General features: G+C 38.7%; 1 protein-coding gene across 4 annotated transcripts in view; it reads left to right on the top strand.

The window, feature by feature from the left end:
- Positions 1-23,503, top strand: part of LOC108697217 (cadherin-23) — a 599,373-nt gene that overhangs the window by 42,016 nt on the left and 533,854 nt on the right. Inside the window, exon 1 of one of the 4 annotated variants that reach the window (XM_041571125.1) lies at positions 16,552-17,436. The exons of the other annotated variants lie outside the window; for them this stretch is intronic. The gene's annotated coding sequence lies outside the window, so the exon portion shown is untranslated. Of the gene's footprint in view, positions 1-16,551; positions 17,437-23,503 lie in introns of those variants that run through there. 4 annotated transcript variants of the gene reach the window in all.

Below are 23,503 nucleotides of genomic sequence, written 5' to 3'. Positions count from 1 at the left end.
AGTCGCTAGCATTCAATTCTGCCTAGCGAAACTTTGTTAATACTCTTACGCTTAGGTCAATTTGAATAGGGTGGGTACATATAGGTCATGTAGACGTCTTTATTAGAGATAGTTGCTTTAAAAAACAAAAAAAAAAAAAAAACACCAGCGTTTTTTTTTACAACTTTTATGACTTTCTGGCATACAGGTTAAGGCGATAGGGTCTCTTTTGCCAGCGAATTACCATCTACACCTGTCAATTGGCAACATCCCTGCGCATAAGATTTCTAGCGACGGCCACTTCGCCCTTTATTAAATCTGCCTAAGTGTGCATTCAGTGATCCTCTTTACCAGAATGTCTTAGTTCTCAATGGGGCATATAAAAATGGAGCTGTATGATGTTGCACACTATGCCATGACTGGGTATGCATACTCCCACTGCAGATTATAATCCAATGAACATTTAATTAGTTACAATAAAATGTATCTGTATTGTTTCTTAAGAAAGAGAAGAATGGCACAGTATGTTTATTACTACTTTTTTGCTTTAGTGTGGAAACAGAAGGGCTAAAACTTAGAACAAATAATAATGTTTCAGTCTTCAAGACTTCTTTGTTTAGTTATCAGGTTGATATCTGTGACTGTACTGCCAGGTCCATGCCCTTGTAATAAATTAAGTGATGTTGCACTATGACAAGAGACGGGTTGTGCCCCAGAATAGGTGAAACAGCCCCTCCTTTATGTGCATGTATGTTTTCAGAAATTAATGGTGTTTCGAATTGCATTCACTGTTTTTTAGAAGAAATCAATACCCTTAGAGAAGCAAATTTCTTATGCCCAATTGTGCAGAACAGGAAGATGCTCGTGGCCTCTGCCAGCAATGTATAACAAAGCAGAACAAAAACACTATGCTGAAGGATCACAAAGTAACCTGGCTTTGGAACCTGATAATGTGCACAGCGTGTGGGTCATTATGTACTGTGATAGGGCAAGTTGCTTCCAAACTCCGTCCCTCCTTCTGCTGAGGAACTAAAGAGCCCAGCTTTTTTTAGCATGCCAATTTACAATTAAAAATCTGCACTTGAGGAACTTTTTGACATAAGAAATTGGTTTAGATGCATATTTACTTTTGTCAGTAATAGTTTGATCCATTTTCTTTACAGATGTGTACATTTATTGGCTTGATAAACAGGTCATCTGCATTGTTTTGGAAATGATTTAATTGACTTGTGAAAACGTTTTGTGCTTGCATAAGACAGTGTGGTCAAATTGTTCATTCTCCTTCCCTTTTCTAAAAAAAACCCAGCAATTCAATTATGTTATATGTCCGGGATCTTTATGGCAGAGATCCCAGAAGCATTCAGATCACACAGGTCAGAGATCTAATCTGGAGGTCATTGGTTATGTTACTGCAGGATTATAAACTGAATGCAGCTTTGATTTACTAAGCTTTTAAGGTAGTACAGGTATGGGATCAGCGCTGGATTTGCTGGGTCGGGCGCCCTTAGGCTGCAAAGTCCGGACAGTTCTATCGCCCGCTCACACTTCATGCAGGTGCAAGAGTGCTGGCATCCAACCGCCGGAGCACTGGGGAGCAGCGCGTCCCCACTGCTTCCCATAGAGCGTCTGGGTGGCATGGCACCCTGAAAAATGTGCCGCCCTAGGCCCGGGCCTATGTGACCTCTCCACAAATCCGTGCCTGTATGGGATAAATTATCTGGAAACCCATTATCCAGAAAGCTTTGAATTACGGAAAGGCCATCTCCCTTGAGACTTCATTTTATTCAAATAATCCAAATTTTTAAATATGATTTCATTTTTCTCTGTAATAATAAAACAGTATTGTACTTGATACAAACTAAGATATGATTAATCCTTATTGGAAGCAAAACCAGCATATTGGGTTTATTTAATGTTTACTTGATTTTCTAGTACATGTAAGATCTGAATATCCAAATTACAGAAAGATCTGTTAACCAGAAAAATCCAGGTCCCGAGCATTCTGTAAAACCTTTCAGGGCATACAACAAAATGTATGATTTTACATATAGTAACGGAAATGTGCTCAGCACCTACAAGCGGGCATTAAAAGAAAACTTAAATAAGGACATTTGTTTAATTTACAAATAATCTCATATAGGTATGGTACAGGTATGGTATCCGTTATCCGGAAACCCATTATCCAGAAAGCTCCGAATTATGGAAAGATCATCTCATAGACTTAATTTTATCAAATAATTTTTTTTTATCCTTTTTCTCTGTAATAATAAAACAGTACCTTGTACTTGCTTCCAACTAAGATATAATTAATCCTTATTGGAAGCAAAACCAGCCTACTAGTTTTATTTAATGTTTACATGATTTTCTAGTAGACAAGGTACGAAGATCCAAATTATGTAAAAATCCATTATCCAGAAAACCCCAGAGCTGTACTCAGTTATCCAAACTGAGATATAAGTAATCCTTATTGGAGTCTTAAAAATCCTAATGGATTTATTTAATGTTTGAATTATTTTTTAGTAGGGAGACCCAAATCATGGGAAAATACCACTTCCTGAAAACCCCAGGTCCTGACCATTTTGGATAATAGGACCCATACTTGTATTTGATCCCAACTAAGCTATAAGTAATTCTTATTGGAGGCAAACACATCTTTTTTTTTTTTTGTTTAAATTATATTTTAGTAGGGATCAAGTATGGTGATCCAAATTAGGAAAAGATCCCTTTCCCAGAAATGCCCTGATGTTGAGCTTTATGAATAACAGGTCCCATACCTGTATCAGCATTTCATAGAAAAAAAAATTTGTTAGCTACACAGCTACGTATTGGTCAAAAAGCAATCCAGTTGTATGAATAATTGACAAGTGTAAACCAAGCCGTTGTACTGGTGTATATGGTTTAATCATTCAGATCGTCAGAGCTACAGGTAGGGACCACCATCTTCATAGCTCTTAATCTTAATTATAACTGTACTTTGTATTTAATTGTACAGGTATGGGATCCGTTATCCAGAAACCAGTTATCCACTCTGCTGGATTATATATATATATATATATATATATATATATATATAAGATAATCAAAGGACTCGCACTCCAATTCCTTTTCGTGAATAAACGTGTTAATTTATTTTTAGTTGCATTTTTCCAACGTTTCGGCCCACATTAGGGCCTTTATCAATATAAATATATATATATAAATATATATATATATATATATATATATAATATCAAAACAGGGGGGTTGTGGGAGCACTCTAAAGGCTTTAAAGTATATATATATATATATATATATATATATATATATATATATATATATATATATATATATAAGTATAATAAATGCTATTGCATATGTACCCAAATAGGGGTTATTTTGTTACAAAGTTATGATCATAAAATTGATAAGCCACCATACCACGTCAAGGTAAACCCCGAATGGCGGTCCCTAACTTGTTTTATTTTTTATGTGCATTTTAGCATTACCTGTAATCAATGTCCATTGAACGCTGTTTTTTTTTTTTTTTTTTTTTCACTGAGGGCTAAATCCTCCCCAGCCAGCAATCAGGCTTTTAAAGGAGAGATATTCCCAAAACAAACGCCCAATTTTAAAAGCATAGGATCACCACTAGTTTAAAGGGGGGGTATGGGGTGCTACAACCACTGAAGCTATGCCACAGCTTCCGGCTAAATATACAATATCAAAACAGGGGGGTTGTGGGAGCACTCTAAAGTATTTAGCCCTCAGTGAAAAAACAGCGTTCAATGGACATTGATTTCAGGTAATGCTAAAATGCACATAAAAAATAAAACAAGTTAGGGACCGCCATTCGGGGTTTACCTTGACGTGGTATGGTGGCTTATCAATTTTATGATCATAACTTTGTAACAAAATAACCCCTATTTGGGTACATATGCAATAGCATTTATTATACTTATATATATATATATATATATATATATATATATATATATATATATATATATATATATATATATATATATATATATATATATATATATATACTTTAAAGCCTTTAGAGTGCTCCCACAACCCCCCTGTTTTGATATTGTATGTATGTATATATATATATATATATATATATATATATATATACAGTATATATATATATATATATATATATATATATATATGAATATATTCACAACCTAAGGTCCAAATCACATTCACACACAAAAGGGGCAGTTTACCTGGAAACAATTAGCCTGCCTGTATGTACTTGTAGGGTGAGGAAACAGGAATAAAAGAAACCCACACAGATATGAGGTACTCAAGGGTCCCCACTGCTGCATTCCAGTGAGTCAGCGCACTGCCTTTTTTTGTTCTGCATCATCATCAACCTGTATTTAGGTAATACATAGTAGCAAAAAACAGTTATAAAAAGGATATACTTTCCTTCAAGGACTGCAGAACTGACTATACCAGATGTTCTGTATCAGGTTTTGCAAATTTAGGTCTCAAAACTGCATTTTAGAAGGGACTCTATGGGAAATTAAAAGAAGGTAATTAAAAAAAAAATCATTGAGACATCTTACAAATTAGTCAAGTGCGAAGAAAAGCAGTGAAGAGACTTGACATGACTGCTATTACAAATTGAATCAATCCCATAGATCCAAATTAGCAAAGGAAAGTGCTTTAGCATTGACAGAACTATATTCTATTTAATGGTATGATGATTACAGGGACGACTGATAATCACTTAAAAACAACATCGTAAGAACACATTTGGGACATCAATAAAACACATTCATACTGAGATTGGCTTATAGAACACAAAGAAATCTGCAATACCAACAGTTACATGTCGTACATTTCAAGCTTCTGTTAGCTGCTAACTAATTTGCTTTTATTCTCTTTGGAAAAATATATGAAGCTTTTTTTAATAAATATTTGATCATTTTACCATTTTTTCATTTTGGGTGAGATTTCCTTTCTTTATTGTAGTTGGGGTAGACTGACCAGCACAAAGGGGCAGATTTACATAGGGTCGAATATCGAGGGTTAATTAACCCTCGATATTCGACTAGGAACTAAAATCGTTCGACTTCGAATATCGAAGTCGAACGATTTAGCGCTAATCCTACGATCGAACGATCGAAGGATTATTCGTTTGATCGAACGATTCGAAGGATTTTAATCCAACGATCGAAGGAATATCCTTCGATCAAAAAAACACAGGCAAGCCTATGGGGACCTTCCCAGGGACCTCTGCCACTAGAAGGCTGCTCTTATATACTGTAGGTATACAGTAACTACTGGGGTTGGACGGGGGAGTGCGATTTCACCTGGGCCTACACCTTCTACTGCCCGCTGGACCTGCATTAAGTCATACTCGGGGTGGCAGGGTAGAAGAAAATTTTTTGGCATATGGGGAGCACATACTGGCCTTCAGTTCTGTCCCGATATAGTTAACATGTAAACTCTTTTGTGTTTCTATACCTATATTTTTTATATTTAAGCGTTTAACATTTTGGGCAGAGGCACAGGTATTAATGTGTTGCTAAAGCTCAAAACTACAAATGATGAGCATTAGTCACCATCTACTGTGTAATCCTGACAGCAGCACAATGACACTGGGGGGAATATAATATAGGTCACTAATAGAAAAATCATTCACAATGCAAATAAAATATTTGCATTGTGAACAGTTTTGTCGAACCCTTTGCCCTCAAGCCACAGTAGGATAGTGATGGCAAATTTTATAGTTTGTGATGTATGTGTCATGTTTGATATCCCAAAACCCAGGAAAGACACCACGGTTCTGGTCATTGGCTCATGCTTCTGCCTATAACCACCGCCTTTTGCTTCAGGAGGAGCTCTCAGCTACTCGGATACCACCTTAAATGGAGAGAACCAAAGAGAGTGTTCTGGGCAGACAAGGGAACTGTAACGTGACAGCAAGGACAGGGAAGGTATAAGTGTTGTTGTGGGACAGGCTGGGGTCAATACCAATCAGAGATTGCAGTACGGAATCAGGAACCAGTAGTATAGTCGAAGACACAGGCTGGGGTCAAACCAATCAGTAACACAGTACAAATTCTGAATCTGGAAGAATGGTCAGTAATAGGCAGCGAATCAGCAGAAGTCAGGGACAAGGGTCAAGAAGAGGAAACCAGACAATTAGCACACCAAGGAATGATAGACCTACGTTGGGCGATGGGAATCATGTTGTGTCGCTTTTAAATATTTGAATTTCATCAGGATTGTTTTGCCTGCAATAAGGATTAATTATTAAGCTGAGATCCTGTACAAAGTACTGTTTTTAATTACAGAGAATAGGAAATTATTTCTTAAAATTTGAGTTATATAATTAAAACTGAGTCTATGGGAAATGGCCATCTTTCTAGATAATAGGTTTCCAGATATACAAGAAAACCGAGTTCTGTCCATTTTTCACTTTCAAAACACGATCAAGTCATATGAACAAAAGTCCTTCCTGGTACCTGCCTTGTCCAGAGTCAGAGGGTCAGGGGTCAGAGTCCATAATGTCTTGTCACCCTTGGGGTTACAAAATCTGCTTGAAGTTGTTGTTACTGAATTTATCAAATACCAAAATAGTTTACCTTTATATATATTAGATGATGACTGCTGTTCTGTTGGGTGAGGAATACTCTCTATACTTACTGCACATCTTTTATTTTTCTCTTGGTGTGTTTATTTAAGGAAACTGATAAGATGTGCATTTTTCAAAATGTTCTTTCAGGTAGAAATGCATTGTATTGCCCTTTATCACCATTTGTTTTTGTTATCTACCATGTGGCCAGTGACAAGTTAAATTGATTTTTCCTGGAGCTCAGTGATATTATCTCTGGCTTAGCTGACTGTAATGTACATGCGAGTGATCAGTTCCAGCAAGAATATGCCACACCTGACATTAAATACACACTGCTGGTTTGTATGTTGGCAACCCCTTTGTGTAACTGGTATTTTAAGCTTCCAGAAACCAAGAGACCTTGACTGTAACTGTTGTTTGGCACATACTGTATCCTGTGAGAATGACTAAAGGTGGCCATGCACGGGCAGAGTAAAGCTGCCGGTATTGGCCATAGGGCTGAACGATCAGATAACCAATATCACCCTGCCATTGGTAGACATATCAGGGATAGATCCGCTCATTTGGTAACCTCGCCAAACAAGCGGATCTTATCATGCATGGCCACCTTAAGGTACAAGTCAGTCACATCTGCCTCGAATTAAAGGTCACATCAGAAAATGTTTCTGCCCCAAGTGCAGTGTGGTTCTCCTAGCATATAGAAACACGTTGTCTACACTGTGGAGAGTATTTTCCCACCTTTCAGTCTTCACCTTTGCTGTGCTCAGGACTTGGCTAATGCCTGAGTAGTCACTTTTGCTGTAACTGGATACTAATGATATATATTTAATAAGTAATATAAGGGGTCAAAGTAAAATTACAGATAAATGTTTCTGATGCCTGTTAAGGAAAGATGTCAGGGGTTATCTCAATACTGGTTGGTTCTTATTAGCATTGTAGGGACAAAGTAGAGTCCACTGGACTCACTACTGGCTACAATCTTTACAAGTGGGAATAAAAGGCACCAAATTTGCCCAGGTGCAGTAACCCATAGCAACCAATGTTTGCTTTTAAACAGGTGACCAGTCAATGCTACCTGCTGATTGGTTGCTGTCAGGAAATGCCTGGAATCAAACTTTGGTCTGCATGCTGGACTGTACCTGTACAAATCTTTTCAGCCACTGGGGGCTTTTGGAGTTGGCGTGGGTCAGTTATAATGCTGCTCTCTTGCCTACCTTTCTCTTTAACTTCAAGTGTCCCAATAAAGCAATTAAAGCCCTTTATAATCCTGTTGCAAGCAACTCCCAGTTGCTTTATCATTGAGCTACCCAGCCTGATCCAGCCTGTTGAATCCTTGCCTGATGCTTCCTGGTTCCTGCTGCCTTCCCCAGTCCTTGCCTTGTTTCCCAAGCCCATGTCCAGTTCCCTGCCTTCTTTGTGTTGATTTCCCAGTACTGACCATAGCTGGTTTATTGGACTTTCCTTGCTTGCTTCCTGTCCAGAACTTATGCCTGTTTTATGGACTCGTCTTTGCTTGCCACCTGCCCCCAAACACTGCCCTGTTATACAGATTTGTTCTTTTAATTCAACTAGCTCTATTTTCTGCTGTATTCAATTTTGTGCGTTTTTCATTAAATCATGTTTACACTACACAACACTTCTGCTCTCCCTCAAGGCACTTACATGAGTTATCCAGGTTGCGCAGCACCTAGGCACCAATCTGGCCAAACCTGTCAGGTTGCTATGAAATACTGTACATGGGCAGATTTAGGGGCCCATTTACTAAGGGTTGAAGTGAATTTTCGAATTCAAATACTTTGAATTTTTAAGTAATTTTTGGGTACTTCGACCATTGAATAGGCCAAAATTTGTGATAAAATCCACAACAAACTGTAAAATACAAAATGTTTGGGCATCCCCTTCATCAGATGAAGGAACAATCTAGTCTTTCTGTAACATTCCAGCAGGAGGCAGCAATGCAGTATTCCACTGGATCCAATCTATCTTGTAACTCGCCTCTAACAAATTCTAATTGGGTGATTCTGCTACATTACTGTCTTTATTACTGTTAGTCTTTATTAATATAGTATTCACATATCAATCACACAGCACAGAGGAATAGTAAATCAATTTACAATCAGTTATAGTATGAAACACCTGCTCGCTACATTCATTAATATTTCTGCAAGCTTCAGTTTTTGTGAGTTGAAAGCAAAACTGGTTAACTAATTTCACATTGTTGAAGGGTCCTCCACCTGAAAAGCATTTTGTTTTTGCATAATACAAGCAGTTGTAATTCTAATCAACTACCCAATGTACTTTCATAAAACAATTTCTAGTTATGTAAAGGCAATTATATTTTAAGGCATTATTTGTTAGGGATGCTTTCTGTGCTTCGGTTCAGACATAGAAGTGAACGGACTTCTGCTACATTGTTTCATGAATTTCTTGCGCTACATAGGTTCAGAAGTCAGAGACATTTTGTCAATTTCCCAGCTGCCCCAAGTCATGTGACTTGTGCTCTGATAAACTTCAATCACTCTTTACTGCTGTGCTGCAAGTTGGAGTGATATCACCCCCCCCCTCCCTTTTCCCCCCACAGCAGCCAAACAAAAGAACAATGGGAAGGTAACCAGATAGCAGCTCCCTAACACAAGATAACAGCTGCCTGGTAAATCTAAGAACAACACTCAATAGTAAAAACCCATGTCCCACTGAGACACATTCAGTTACATTGAGAAGGAAAAATAGCAGCCTGCCAGAAAGCATTTCTCTCCTAAAGTGCAGGCACAAGTCACATGACCAGGGGAAGCTGGGAAATTGACAAAATGTCTAGCCCCATGTCAGATTTCAAAATTGAATATAAAAAAATCTGTTTGCTCTTTTGAGAAATGGATTTCAGTGCAGAATTCTGCTGGAGTAGCACTATTAACTGATGCATTTTGAAAAAAACATGTTTTCCGATGGCAGTATCCCTTTAAAATGGCATTAGCATTTCCTCTGTTGTGATGGGCGAATGAATTCGCCAGACAAAAATTCTAAATATTCGGATGCCCATTTAGACCAGATAGTATCGCATATAAAAATTGTTGCTCGCTTCAAAATTTACACTTTTTTGATGCCCATTGACTTCAATGAATTTTGCAATTTTTTTGCAGTTTCATAAATTTCGAGGCACAGATTCACCCACTATTCCACTGTAATTTACCTAAACCTACATGTGACTTAAACACACAGCAGATGTTCCATTCAGGAATGTTTGGTGTGATATAATGTGAGCCTAATATCCAAGCATCATGTCTAAGTCATATGAAGGTGCTGCATGCACGGGGTTAGTTACTTTGGAGAGAGAGGAGATAATAAAGTGTTGAATTTCAATTTGTGTGGTTTGATTTGCAATCAGTGATCTACTATTTGTCCTCTTCCCACATGATTAAATAAATGAGTTCCATGATAAGTCCAATGAGGGGGCTGAGTGGGCATATATAGCCTATTTATAGAGTTATGTGGGCATAATTTAAAGGGGTAGTTATTATTTAAAGCTTCATATGATGTAGACATTGCTATTCAGAGACAAATAGCAATTGTTGGTAATTTTTATGATTTCATGGTTTCAGCTTTTTGTTTATAAGCTCTCCAATTTGGTATTTCAGCAGATATATGGTGGCAATGGTCCAAATTACCCTAGCAAATTGGCATTGTTTGAATGAGAGACAGGAATATGAATAGGAGAGGGGCTACAAGAGAGTAATACAAAGGCAGTTTTTTAGTCTCCACTCACCTAATTTCCACCTCTTATTTTAAGGAGGTGCATGTGTCCAGTTGAAATTTTAATTGGTGAACCCCATGGCCTTTATCAATGAAATGTGATGAAATGGCCTGATCTAATTTTTTCAATTTGATGGCTGACTTGTGTTCTCTGATTCATCCTTTCACCATCCTGGTCATCTGGCCCACATATAGAAGACCACATGGACACTTATCGTGTAAATTACAAACATAGAGGTTCAAGTGTAATATCCTTTGATTTTTTTTGGGTTACCTTTTCTTGGGTGGTAAATGGTGTCCCCTTTCAGACAATTAGAACAACAGTTGCAGGATAAGCATGGAAACAATCCATTTTATATTGGTCGTAGTAATTGTTGTTTTTTATCATGACTCCCACATCCCACATCAGACTAACTGGGACCCAATAGTTTTGTTCTTTTTATAGGACATTATCGGGGGTTGTTTAAAGAACTAATTTTTAGGTAGCCCATCTTTTAATAATCCCCAATATATCTTGAGACAAAGGAGATCAGTCATCAAATGAGCCTCCTCCTTAATTACCATAGTATCCAAAAATGTTATATTATATAAATCAGCATGCATAGTAAATTTAATATGAAGTAACATCTCATTTATATATTCATGAAACAATTGTAGGGTCTCCTGTGGCCCCATCCATATAGCAAACACATCATCAATGAAACGTAGCCATACCAAGCAATTTTGTTGAAAGCTCTCATTGGTATATATATACCTATTCTCAAAATTATTCATAAAAATGTTTGCATATGACAGGGCCATATTAGACCCTATTTCCGTCCCCCTGATTTGCATGTAGAAACTGTCCTGGAACAAGAAATAATTGTTCAAAGTACCAATTCTAGACACTTTAAAACAAAGTTCTTTTGAGCTCCAACCATGGTCTCATCCGATTCGAGCTCAACGCGGATCACCTCCACACCTCCCTCATGTGGAATGGAGGTGTAGAGGCTCTCCATGTCAAATGTCACCAGTACTGCATTTTGGGGAACATGTTGCAGGTCCCTCAATATTTCCAGAAAATTATTGGTATCCTTCAAAAAGTTTCTATGTTTCAGGACATAGCCTCTAATAATGCAATCCAAGAAAATGGACAGTGGGGAAAGTATAGAACCTATACAATAAACGATTGGGCGCCCTGGTAGGCAGTCCAATCGTTTATGTATTTTAGGCAGTGTATAGGAAATGGGAGTAACCGGGTGGGATTGTCTAAGAAACTGGGCCAACGTACTGTAAAATTACAGGCAATTCTAATGCTTCCTGAATTACACTCTCTACCTTGTATTGAAAAAAACTGATTACAATCCACTATTCGATACGTGTTTACATCATTCAGTTGTTACATAATTTAATTTCACCATTATTGAATCATTTTGTAGTATTTCCTGTAATGCCTTATATTCTTGACTATTCAGATTATATGGAATAGTATGGTGACTCCCATCTCTATACACTGTCTCCAAATTTGCCACATCACGTGAAACATTCAACATAAATGCATTAACAAATACATTCTCCACATCAGGTTTATATAGACTTGGAGATTTTAAGCCCAACTGCTTGCCTGTGAAAGTAATTAGAATGATCAATCTGCTGTTCCCCTTGTCCTGTGCAAATTGTACTTTCGATTTTATGTCCCTGAAAAAGCAATACAGTTTCAGGTCCAGTGTAAAGAAATCAGGGCCCGTTACCACCCCAAAAGATAGTCCCTTAGTTAATACCTGTTCTTGTAGTAAGGAGAGGGGCATGCTGGAAATATTCACCATTGTTTCAGCCTTAGGCATCCGCCTTGTTGGCCCTTTTTCTTTATGGTGCTTTCTCCCTGCCAGTCTTCACTTTTGGAGAGACCTTCTGTGTGTTGAGATCCACTTCAAAAAGAAGAATTGCTAGATGCAGAGTCGGATCGTTGGTGTGAGAGTAATACAAAGTAACAATACCAATAAACATGTAGCTGCTGGTGTCAGTGACCCCCATTTGAAAGCTGGACAAAGTCAGAAGAGGAAGGCAAATAATTTAAAACTATAGAAAATAAATAATAAAACTAATTGCAAAGTTGCCAATTTTGGTGCTTTCTTTAACACACTTCGGGGGTTATTTATCAATATCCAAATTGTTCTGATTTTTTAAATAAAAAAAGTCAGACTAAACTGGAAACAACAATTTACCATTATTTATCAATAAAAAAAACTTGTAAAAATCAGATTGGGAAAACTGTAATTTTTTTTGGATTGTTGCACGAAAACCACAACTTTTTTCGGATTGTAGCTTGAAAAATCTGTTTTTTTTTAATTTTAAAGGCAAAATTTTTCGTGAAATCAGTGAAAAAGCAAAAAAGCATTGAGACTTTAATAAATAACCCCCTTGAAGTTAATCACCCATTTAATGTAGATACATACTATATTGGGTCAGGCTCGGATTTGAGGTGAGGCCGCTTGCTGAGGAGCACTGGGGACGGGCAAGCTCCCAAGTGCTCCGGTGCGCCTGCGCTTGCTAGATCGATGTGGACGGCAGGCGCTAGGACCGTGCGGCTAAGGGTGCCCGACATTGAAACCTGGCCCTGTATGGGGTCTTTTTCAAAGCCCTTGTAACAACTTCTGCAATCTCTGTAATTACAAGAGACTACACGGTCAATGTGTGCACAAAGCATTTTTGCATATATTCATTTATATACATAATTTAGGAGCTGCCATATGGCTCAAATCATGCAGGATATTTCTCTATAATGAATAAAATTTTCAGCGCAAGAAATAATAATACAGTAAATTCAAAGAATAGAATATTAATTTTTTAATGCAAGAGTGTAACTACACCTTGCCCGCCCTCCCCCATCACAAAAACCATCAGAAGGGTCCAAACAACACAGCATCAGCTAGCGGGCCCCCTCTGCTAAATCTGCCCCTCCAAGTGCCCGCTCCCCACCTGCTCGTGCTGTGGTAGGCAGGAGAGTGGTTAGGGTGGGAGGATTTCTAACAACTACAGATAAAGCCAGTGGCGGAACTACCAGGGGAGCAGGGGGTGCGAGCGGGCCAGGGCCCGCACCCCCTCAGGGCCCCCCGGCAGTCCATGCGCCACTGACAAAAGCGGCCAAATGCGGCCATACGGAGGGGGACGGGGCCCGGCTGCGCGTCACGCACCAGGGCCCGCCCCCTTCTAGGATCGCTACTGGATAAAGCAGACTCTATGCCCCCCCCCACAACTGCTGGGTTTGCTTCCTCTATATTTATGCCAGTTGGTTAATGAAAATATAATAAAAAAGCAAAATAAATTTTACCCACATACCTTAGCATCTGCCCACCTGTCTGTCTATCTATCTATCTATCTATCTATCTATCTATCTATCTATCTATCTGTCCATCCCTCTGTCTTAAAGGATATAAACACATACCTCCCAACATTTTGGAAGTAAAAAGAGGGACAATTTTTTTTTTCCGCACGTAGCGCAGCAATTTTTGACCACACCCCTTTCTATGGCCACATCCCCTAATTACCATGTTTGTTTTACAATATTTGGCAGGTTATGAAAGTTTGAAAATATTTCTCCTTATCTAAACTGTGTTTTTGTGTCTCAAAATTGTTACAAAGTATCTTATTTGCACTTGTGGCTGTTCTGGGCTCTCTGCTAAAAGCCAATTAAGTGAGAAACTTTGTTTCTTTTTCTGTTCAGTGCAGAGAAAATAGGGACTTTCCAGTACAAATGAGGGACTGCGGGTTGAGCTGTCAAAAGAGGGACTGTCCCTCCGAAAAAGGGACAGTTGGGAGGTATGTAAACATATGTTAGACCATCTTATAAACATGGTATTCTTATCCCATTAAATGATCAAACATGTTATCTGGTGCAAATTGCAAAATAGGCTTTCAGGAAATTGAAAAGGAAAATTCTCATATGCTGCAAATGAAATACAAATAAAAAAGGCTCCTTGTATCTGAATTCATTGAAAGTCTGGAGTGTTAGCTAGAAAATCAAATTACAGCTTATTTCTTCATATTTCAGTAACCTTTACATTGATGTGATGCATAATAATATATTGTAGTGTTAAAGACAGTTATGGACCTTTTTCACACACATATTTTCATATCTCTCATGCCCACATGCTCACACATTTACAAACTGCTCAGCAGATTTCAAAGTGCAAAAACCAAGGTGCAAACAGCCATGCAATGTTATCCACTACCCTACCCAACACTCAACTACTTTAAGCGCAACTCAATCCAGAACCTGTTGACCACCATTAAGCTGAAATTACTGTTGCTGCAGTACATAGCAGACACCCCTAGACCCACTGCCATTCATTGCCCTGTCCCCTCCCCTTCCTTTGTGCACATGTACAAATTTTCATCATCGGGTCCAGAGTACTGGGGATTGGAATCGTGGGAAATTTAGAAAGCTATAATATCTTCTGCCCATATCCAGTGCTTCAGAACCGATGCGGATGTGGTTGGGCAGCATGAAGCCCCTTAAAATCCCGCCGCCCTAGGCCCAGGCTTTTGTGGTCTTTCCACAAATCCAGGCCTGTTGACTCTTTCCAATTTTCAAATGGGGGTCATTGACCCCTCTAAAAAACAAAATGCTCTGTAAGGCTACAAACGTATTGTTATTGCTACTTTTTATTAATCATCTTTCTATTCAGGCCTCTCCTATTCATATTCCAGTCTCTTATTCAAACCAATGCATAGTTGCTAGGGTAATTTGAAGGGATGCACCAAATCTACTATTTTGGATTCTGCTGAACCCCCGAATACTCCGCAAAAAATTTGGCTGAATACCGAATCGAGGGGAAGGGAAAGTAAAAATTTTTTACTTCCTTGTTTTGTGACAAAAAGTCACGTGATTTCCCTCTCCACCCGTAATTTGCATATGCAAATTAAGATTTGGATTTGGTTTGGCCGGGCAGAAGGATTCCGCCAAACCCTGCTGAAAAAGGACGAATCCTGAACCGGTGCATCCCTAGTAATTTGGACCCTAGCCAGTGATGGACTGGCCCATTTGGGATACCAGGAAAACCCCCTCTGGGCCCAGGTGTCAGTGGGCCCTCTTGCCTCTAACCATTTAGTCTATTTCATGGTCATTCCCTGTTTTCCCTCTTTATGGGGAAAAAAAGCTTAATAGTGGAAGAATATAAATATAGTAAGTAAATAAAAAAAACTAGGAGATTAAAGAGGTTGTGTGAGGAGAGAAGGAGTTTGGAAAGTGGGCCCATGGTCTAAGGTTTTCCAGTGGGCCCATAGCATCACAGTCCGACACTGACCCTACTGACCAGAATTGCAAACTGGAGAGCTGCTGGATAAAAAGCTAAATAACTCAAAAACCACAAATAAAACATGAAAACCAATTGCAAATTGTCTCAGAATATCCCTCTCTACATCATACTAAACGTTAATTTAAAAGTAAACGACCCATTTAAATATATATACTGTATATAACAGACAAACCTTAGAGCGACCCCCTCAAGAAAACTGATACATTGTTCGAGTAAATGTTCCACTATCAGTCCCTAGGTCCTTTCTAACATTAAAGGGATACCATCATGGAAAACCATGTTTTTTCCAAAACACATTAGTTAATAGTGCTGCTCCAGCAGAATTCTGCACTGAAATCCATTTCTCAAAAGAGCAAACAGATTTTTTTATATTCAATTTTGAAATCTGACATGGGGCTAGACATTTTGTCAGTTTCCCAGCTGCCCCAGTCATGTGACTTGTGCCTGCACTTTAGGATGGAATTACTTCCTGGCAGGCTGTTATTTCTCCTACTTAATGTAACCAGTCTCAGTGGGACTTGGCTTTCACTATTAAGTGCTGTTCTTAGATCTACCAGGCAGCTGTTATCTTGTGTTAGGGAGCTGCTATCTCATTACCTTCCCATTTTTCTGTTGTTAGGCTGCTGGGGGGGGGGGAAGGAGGGGGTGAAATTACTCCAACTTGCAGTACAGCTGTAAAGAGTGATTGAAGTTTATCAGACTGGGGGCAGCTGGGAAATTGACAATATGTCTAGCCCCATGTCACATTTCAAAATTGAATATAACAAAATCTGCTTGCTCTTTTGAAAAATGGATTTCAGTGCAGAATTCTGCTGTAGCAGCACTATTAACTGATGTGTTTGTTTTTTTACATGACAGTATCCCTTTAAGGAATGTGTCCTTCCTCCCAGCATTTGGATCAACTGTATGATTACACACACACACCATGTTAAGGGTCCCACAGGTAAACAACACCAGTGACATTGTTAAAGGGTGATGCCAGAATATTCTCCCATTTATATTTAGCAGTGTGATCTCTATATTCGCGGTCCCTGCTCAGGGAGTAGGAAGGGGGCGCTTGAAGACTTTGCAGTGTAGTAGCGGCTGACCTCCAGCCCGCGCTGCCTGAGGAGCCAGCAGCCCCGATAGTTTTTAGAGAAATCCCCCCCATGAGAGGGGCAATTGGGATCTAGCGCAAAAGGAGGATCTGGCCGACTGTGATTGGCTCAGCCGTGCCCCTGGCTTTGTTTGTCCCTCGCGGCTCATTGTATCTCATGCGTGGGGGGATCTGTGCAACCTCCAAAGCAGCAACAAGCGTGACACGAGCAGAGGGTGGGCAGGTTCCACACTGAAATATTCATGCTCTGACAATTGGCACTGCTGCTCTTAAAGTGATCCGTCTCCTCCATTCTCGCTCCCCAGCTGGGCTCCATCACTCCTTTTAGGCGCAGGGAGCAAAGAAGACATTGCCTAGCACTGTCCCTTTGGATCTGATCGCTGTCTCTTCCTACAGAGGAAGGAATATATGTGTGAGAGACAAAGTTACGTTCTGTGACAGTGAGAATGGCTGAACATCCGTGACTCCTGCTCCCTGGCTATCTGCCAGCTCCTGCACATTCCCCCGGAGACCTGGGAGGGAAGGTGCCTGTGGATGTTCATTTTAGGGGTGGAGGGGACACCGGGTGGGAGGGAGAAGAGGGGGAGCATTGCTGCAGCGCTCTTGAACTTCTACTGTACCCTCTGCAAGGAATTCAGAACAGGAGGGAGGAGGACAAATAAGGATTCCCAGCCCGGAGCATCCAGAAAGGAAAGAGCAAGCCATCTCCTGTACCTAAGCACTGTGCCCCCTGTGGCCCCCAGGTACTGTCAGCTTCATTCATTATAATACTATCACTAATAACACTTATGTTCAATTCCTACAGAATGCCATAAAGCAAACAAAAGAGCAATCTACTCTCTCATCTCCCAAACAGAATAACCATACATCTGCACTCCCATTTGGGACATTATTGCTTTTCCCCCACTGTTGGTGGTTTTGCCACAGCTGCTTAGGTTTTATTTCTGGACAAACTTTTCAATCCTACACTCACACTGCACGTGTTCCAGGATTTGTTCTCCAGCTTTTTTTCTCCTTTCCATTGCCCACATTTCTCTTTTCCTTTTCTTTTTTTTTTTTTAGGGAATATCAAGAAAAGATGTATGAACAGATATGAATGACTGCCTATGCCTTGCAAGGGTTTTAACATGTTCTGTTCTGCTTTGGATTTTAATTGGTGGTTCTACATAGTGCTGCCAATGCATAACCACCATATTTTTTTACTATAAAAGGAAAACAATGCTTTTTTAAAGCTTGAAATTCAGTCTCAATTTTAACTGAATTAAAATTACTTAGCACAAACACTATTGGACTTTGAATTGGTGATTCTACCAATAATGCATATTTATGCTATTTAGCATTGCTATAGTTTACACTTTTATTCAGCCTAGCTATATAAGGAAATTTAAAATGTAAAACATTTTGCCTTATGAATGGTACTGTTAATGTCAGTGGTTTAATGTAATTTCTATAGCTGTTACTACTGGAAGCAGTATCTGTCTACCCCTGGTAGTTCTGACTTTTGAAACAACGTAGCAGGAACCAACTGATAGATCGTACTGCTTAGAAGCATGCAACGCTGCCATGCTACATTGTTTCAAGAGACAAAACCAGCCGTGCAGAAAGAGCCAGAGAAAAATTGCCTTTAATTGCAATTATATGTAAGGATGAAGACACATGGAGCGACTAGTAGCATCTACTAGTCACTGCTACAAAATGCCAGTAAATACCATGCCATGGACAACACTGAGAATTGCCTTTGCTAAAACACATGTAGAGACAATTATCTGTAATTTACCAGCGTGGTCTATTTTTGTAGCCGTGACAATTAGCTGCTACTAGTAGCTCCGTGTGTCTTCACCATAAAAGTGCTGTAAAACTCGGATTAATGGATATTGGAAAGCTGCCTAAAGTTACATTTCCATTCATTATGCAAAATGTTATTTTTGGTTTAACATCCCCTTAAGTATAACTGGAAGGAATGCATCAAAGTCAGTTGGATTGTTGTACTTTTTTGGAATCAAGTTTCTTGTTGTGTATGTATTAAACAACTGTCTGAAACCAGGATCCAGTAACCAGGAGATCTCTGCATAATATGAACATCCATAGAGTTAACTATGTTAATATGCATAATGATCTTTTGCATGGCACAGATAAACAGTTACTAAAGGCACAAGATCTAGAACACTGCATTACGGATTTTGTATCTGTTGATAAATCTGCCAATGTATATAAAGATATTTACTATTCCTTGTTTTGCGGCCTCTGTAGGTGTGAAATTTATATGTTTGGTACATTCCTGGCCAAAAGCTAATGACACAGATGCAACACATTGCTATTCATATGATGCTACTGGAAAAGACCCAGTGAATCCGAGTATAGTAACAGAACACTTTAGATTCATACAGCCATCCTACTCGTAGGCATTTGTTTCACTTTGTGGGACCATTAGCCTTGCTGATGTCACTTGGAATTTTATAACCCTTTTACAGCCTGAGGCTCAATGGCAATAGGCAATGTATGGTGACAGCGGTTAGGTTTTATAAATGTTAGTTAATTTTAAAATGCAAAAATATTGACCAGATTAACCATAATGGGGCTGGTTAATTGAACAGTTTGGCAATGTTGAGAATTGGACTAGGATATTATAACCTTGACAGAAATAGGAAAACATTAGGGCAGACCAGCTCAGTGCATGTTTTCATGTTTAAATTATAAAAACTTGAATACAGGTTTAATTTAAAATAAAATGTGCAGATGTCCCTATAATATTCTTTTCCATTTATTAAAGTTCCACTTCAGGTAGTTATTCCTCATAGGATGCCATATAGGACCACATGAACAAGTACAAGGAGAGTGTCTTACTCCCAGCTCCAAAACTATAGCTACATATTTGTAAATGGTTTCAATATGCTCTCATGCAATACTGCCATATGCATCTTTAGGGAGACTGACGAAAACACAACACTTGACACAGGCACATAACTTTCTAAGGCGGTTGTAGCTAAACTCACTTATGACTGTTTCAGATATGACTGTTCATTCAGGGAGACTAAAATAGGTCCAGATTACATTTTTAGCTTCAGCATTTCCTGATTGTCAGACTGCTGTGCAACCCCTAGAATATTTAGTATTTGAAGGGCTGTTTAATGGTGAAATAATTCAAATCTATAACTGGTGGATAGTCAAGTATTCATCATAAGCACAGCAAGGTGCAAGGAAGAAGGAAAGCTAGAAGACCTTACTAGAATTGAGTTTAACATCCATTTGAAATTCTGTGCACCTACTTTAACTGTAGTATTAATATTCATCAGCAAATAACTAAAACAAGACAAAATGCTGCTCATCTCTAAATGGGTGGATGCTAAATATGAATAGCTTGAGGGAGTTGTTCACCTTCAAACACATTTTTCAGTTCAGTTGGTTTCAGATTCTTCACCAGAAATAAAGACTTTTTCCAATTACGTTCTACTATTCTATTTGTGACCGTTTTAAGTGTAAAGTTAAATTTTTCACCTTCTAAAGCAACTCAGGGGGAGGAGGGTCGCCAACTCTGTAACTGTTAGGGTTAATTCACACGAGGAGATTCAAGGAGATTTTGTCACCTGGCGGCTAATTGCCTTGTCTTCTGGGCGACAATCTCCCCAAACTGCCTCCTCGTGTCTTCCCATCCGCTATGATAAAAAGCCACCTGCGCTAAAGCACATGCGGCGTTGCGTTTTCAGAAGTTGCCTGAAGTTGACTTCGGGCGACTTCTGAAAACGCAGCACCGCGTGTGCTTTAGCACATGCTACTTTTCATCATAGCGGATGGGAAGACACGAGGAGGCAGTTCGGGTAGATTGTCGCCCAGAAGTCGAGGCAATTTGTAACCGTTCAGAATGCACCTGGATTACCGAGCTGCCAGACAGAAATACTACAGACACGAACATAAAAATTAAACTTACAATTTGAGAAAATGGTAAAAAATAGATGGAAAGCAATTAAAGAAAATGTTTGTTTATTGTTAACAATCTGAAAACAACTGAACTGAAAAAAGCGTTTGGAAGGTGAACCCCTTTAAGATTGAGATTAACTAGTTAAATCACCTGTAATTCCTATGTCCTTCTGTGTTGACTCCTGAACTCTTCATTTCTCTTCAGAATGTTCCTTAGATTAATTCCCATTGTCATCTCTCATGATCTTCACACAGGACAGTTGATTTTAAAATGCTACTCTCACAGTATACAGTATTTCTGTGGGTAACAGAGATACATGTTTATGACCACACGGGTCCTTCCTCTGGTGCAAATTACAAACATTGTTAACACAGTGACCTTTTTAAGCAATTGCTTACCCATGAACATGAATTCTGTCCTCCACTTTGAAGTTATACATTGGTCTGTATGGTGTTAGGACGGAGCACCAGTGGGACATTTATAGGACAAGCTATACTCTGCCTCAACGTGTATAAACTACAGCGAGTAAGAACATACTGGTGTGGTCCAAGCCAGTAGTAAATTTTATCATACTGGCTTGAAAACATTCTCTACTTTGTATTCACTTTTAACATATTGTAAAAGTTATTGTGATTAAATCCTTACAGATCTAGGCTCTTAGATACCATTCCATTGATTTCAGATAGATACCATTCGCCTGTCCATCAGTGTCACCATACAGGCAGGTTAATTGGTTCTTGATAGCATAAAAATAATATAGTGGATATGAATGTAACTGGATATTAAGCTCCAGTTGGGCAGGGAGTGGTGCATAATCTCTGTAGACTACCAGGTCCGGATTTTGCGATGTGGCGCCCCAAGGCTGCATGGTCCTGGCGCTGGACGCATCTTGCTTGCACACCCCTTCTCCTGCTGCCCCTTAAATTTTGCCACCCTAGGCCAGGCCTTTGTGGCCTTGCCACAAATTTGGGCCTGTTGATCACAGCTATAAAAAATGTTGGTGCTATATAAATACAGATAATTATTATTTTATAATATGTTTTGTGCTCAGATATATTGCACAATTTGCTGTTTACAGTGGGGTCACAAGGGGTAAGGGTATGCATTAGGGGAAACACTGCCTGTTTCCTTAGTTCCTCTATGTGGGGATGCCTCCTGCTCTGCCCCATGTATTTTGGGTTATCTCAACACTTTCACCTGGACTCTGATTTGTTGGTGCTAAGCATGATGTACAATGGGAAATGTTTAATTGCCCAAGACATTTTGTTTAATAAGGAAGTTAAAATTGAAAAAAAAAACACAAGTTCCCCATCTTTTGTTCAGGTTTTCTTAAACAGAAAAATTACACATTTTGATTAATAAGGAAGATAAAACTGAAAAAAACATAAGTTCCCTATCTTTTGTTGCTCGTGTTACACAGCAGTGTATGTACCAGGGAATATCCAACTTTTTTGTTTAATAAGGAAGTTTAATTTCCATTGAAGAAATCATATCTGTCCCTTAATTCTCAGAAATAAATAATGTAACATAAATGTGCATGCTTAGCTACATGAGACAGTTATACTACCTATTATTTAGCATTACAGTAATTCCCCAGGGTAAAGTCTCTTTATTATTGTGTTGCTCATATTACATAGCAATGTTTATATCAAGGAATACCCAACTTCATCAATCAACAATAACATTTACCTATTTTGCTTGCATTATACAGTTTTGTATGAGGCACTTGGTGATTACATGACTTCTCATGGTCATGATTAGCTGAGCAGTGCTTCAATTGGAGTGAAAAAAGTGGAGGGATGCTCTGTGTGGTGAGCATAGCATGGCATGCTAAAACAAGCCCCTCTCACAAACATAAGCCACACCCATTGTTATTATAAGCCTCACACACACCAATACTTTCTGGTTTCTACTTTAAAGCAAAGCCATTTCTATTTTGGTATTTCCTTCTAATGCACAATTTGATGCCCAGTATGCATAGATTTACGTGTATGTATGTGACCTGTAGGGACCCCAAAATTAAAATTGTGAATTTGGCTTTTCTTGGCTGACAATTCAGCTTTAGTTCCTCACATTTTTATGCAATCATTTTGTTCAACCCACTGAATTAAAGCTGAAAGTCTGCAGTTCAACTGCATCTGAGTTGTTTCATTTAAAATTAATTGTGGTAATGTACAGAACCAAAATTAGAAAAAGAAGTTGTCTGTCCAAATTTGGCCACGTAAATCATTTTGATTTGAGAAACAAGACAAGCAATATGGCGATCCTGTTCTGTGCAGATGAAATGTACTAATATATTTTTTGGCATTGTTACCAGCTCTGCTATTCACTGGATCAATTAGTAAGAATGCTAAGACAAAAGAGTACCAATCATTTAAAATGACTCTTTTGTCTTATGTTCAATGTGAAATAGCATTTGTGAAGATGATGGCATGCCTTGACTCATCATGATCTAATTTTTGGAAACCACAACTAATCTAGCAAACTACTAAAACTACGATTGTCATTGAATTTATTAAAATTTGAGATTGTAAAAAGTACAAATCAAAAAAATGCGTTGAACGATTCTAAAACCTCTAAAAATTTGTACCAAAAAAACCCTCTAAAATTCTGATTGGTTTTGCTTCTATAGCACCTTGAAAATGTTTAATTGGCGCAGTTTGGCATTAAAGTAGTAAATGGACCCCATGAAGTTAAATCACCCATTGTGACCCTTTGAATCTAGCATAGTCATGGGGGAATGCAATATGTGTTTTTTATCAAGAAAAAAAACCCAAAAAACATAAAGGTTCACAGATTCCTTTGCAAAGTTTGTGGCCAAAGGGCTGTTGCGAACATTCGCAGTATATTTAATAAAATTTCCCAATTGTAAAGGTTTTTTTGCATCAAATTAT

The sequence above is a fragment of the Xenopus laevis genome, chromosome 7S (assembly GCF_017654675.1).
Source record: "Xenopus laevis strain J_2021 chromosome 7S, Xenopus_laevis_v10.1, whole genome shotgun sequence".
In the NCBI taxonomy this organism is placed as follows: Eukaryota; Metazoa; Chordata; class Amphibia; order Anura; family Pipidae; genus Xenopus; species Xenopus laevis.
The sequence above is the reverse complement of the archived record's forward strand: the minus strand, read 5'-3'. Positions and strand labels throughout refer to the sequence as shown.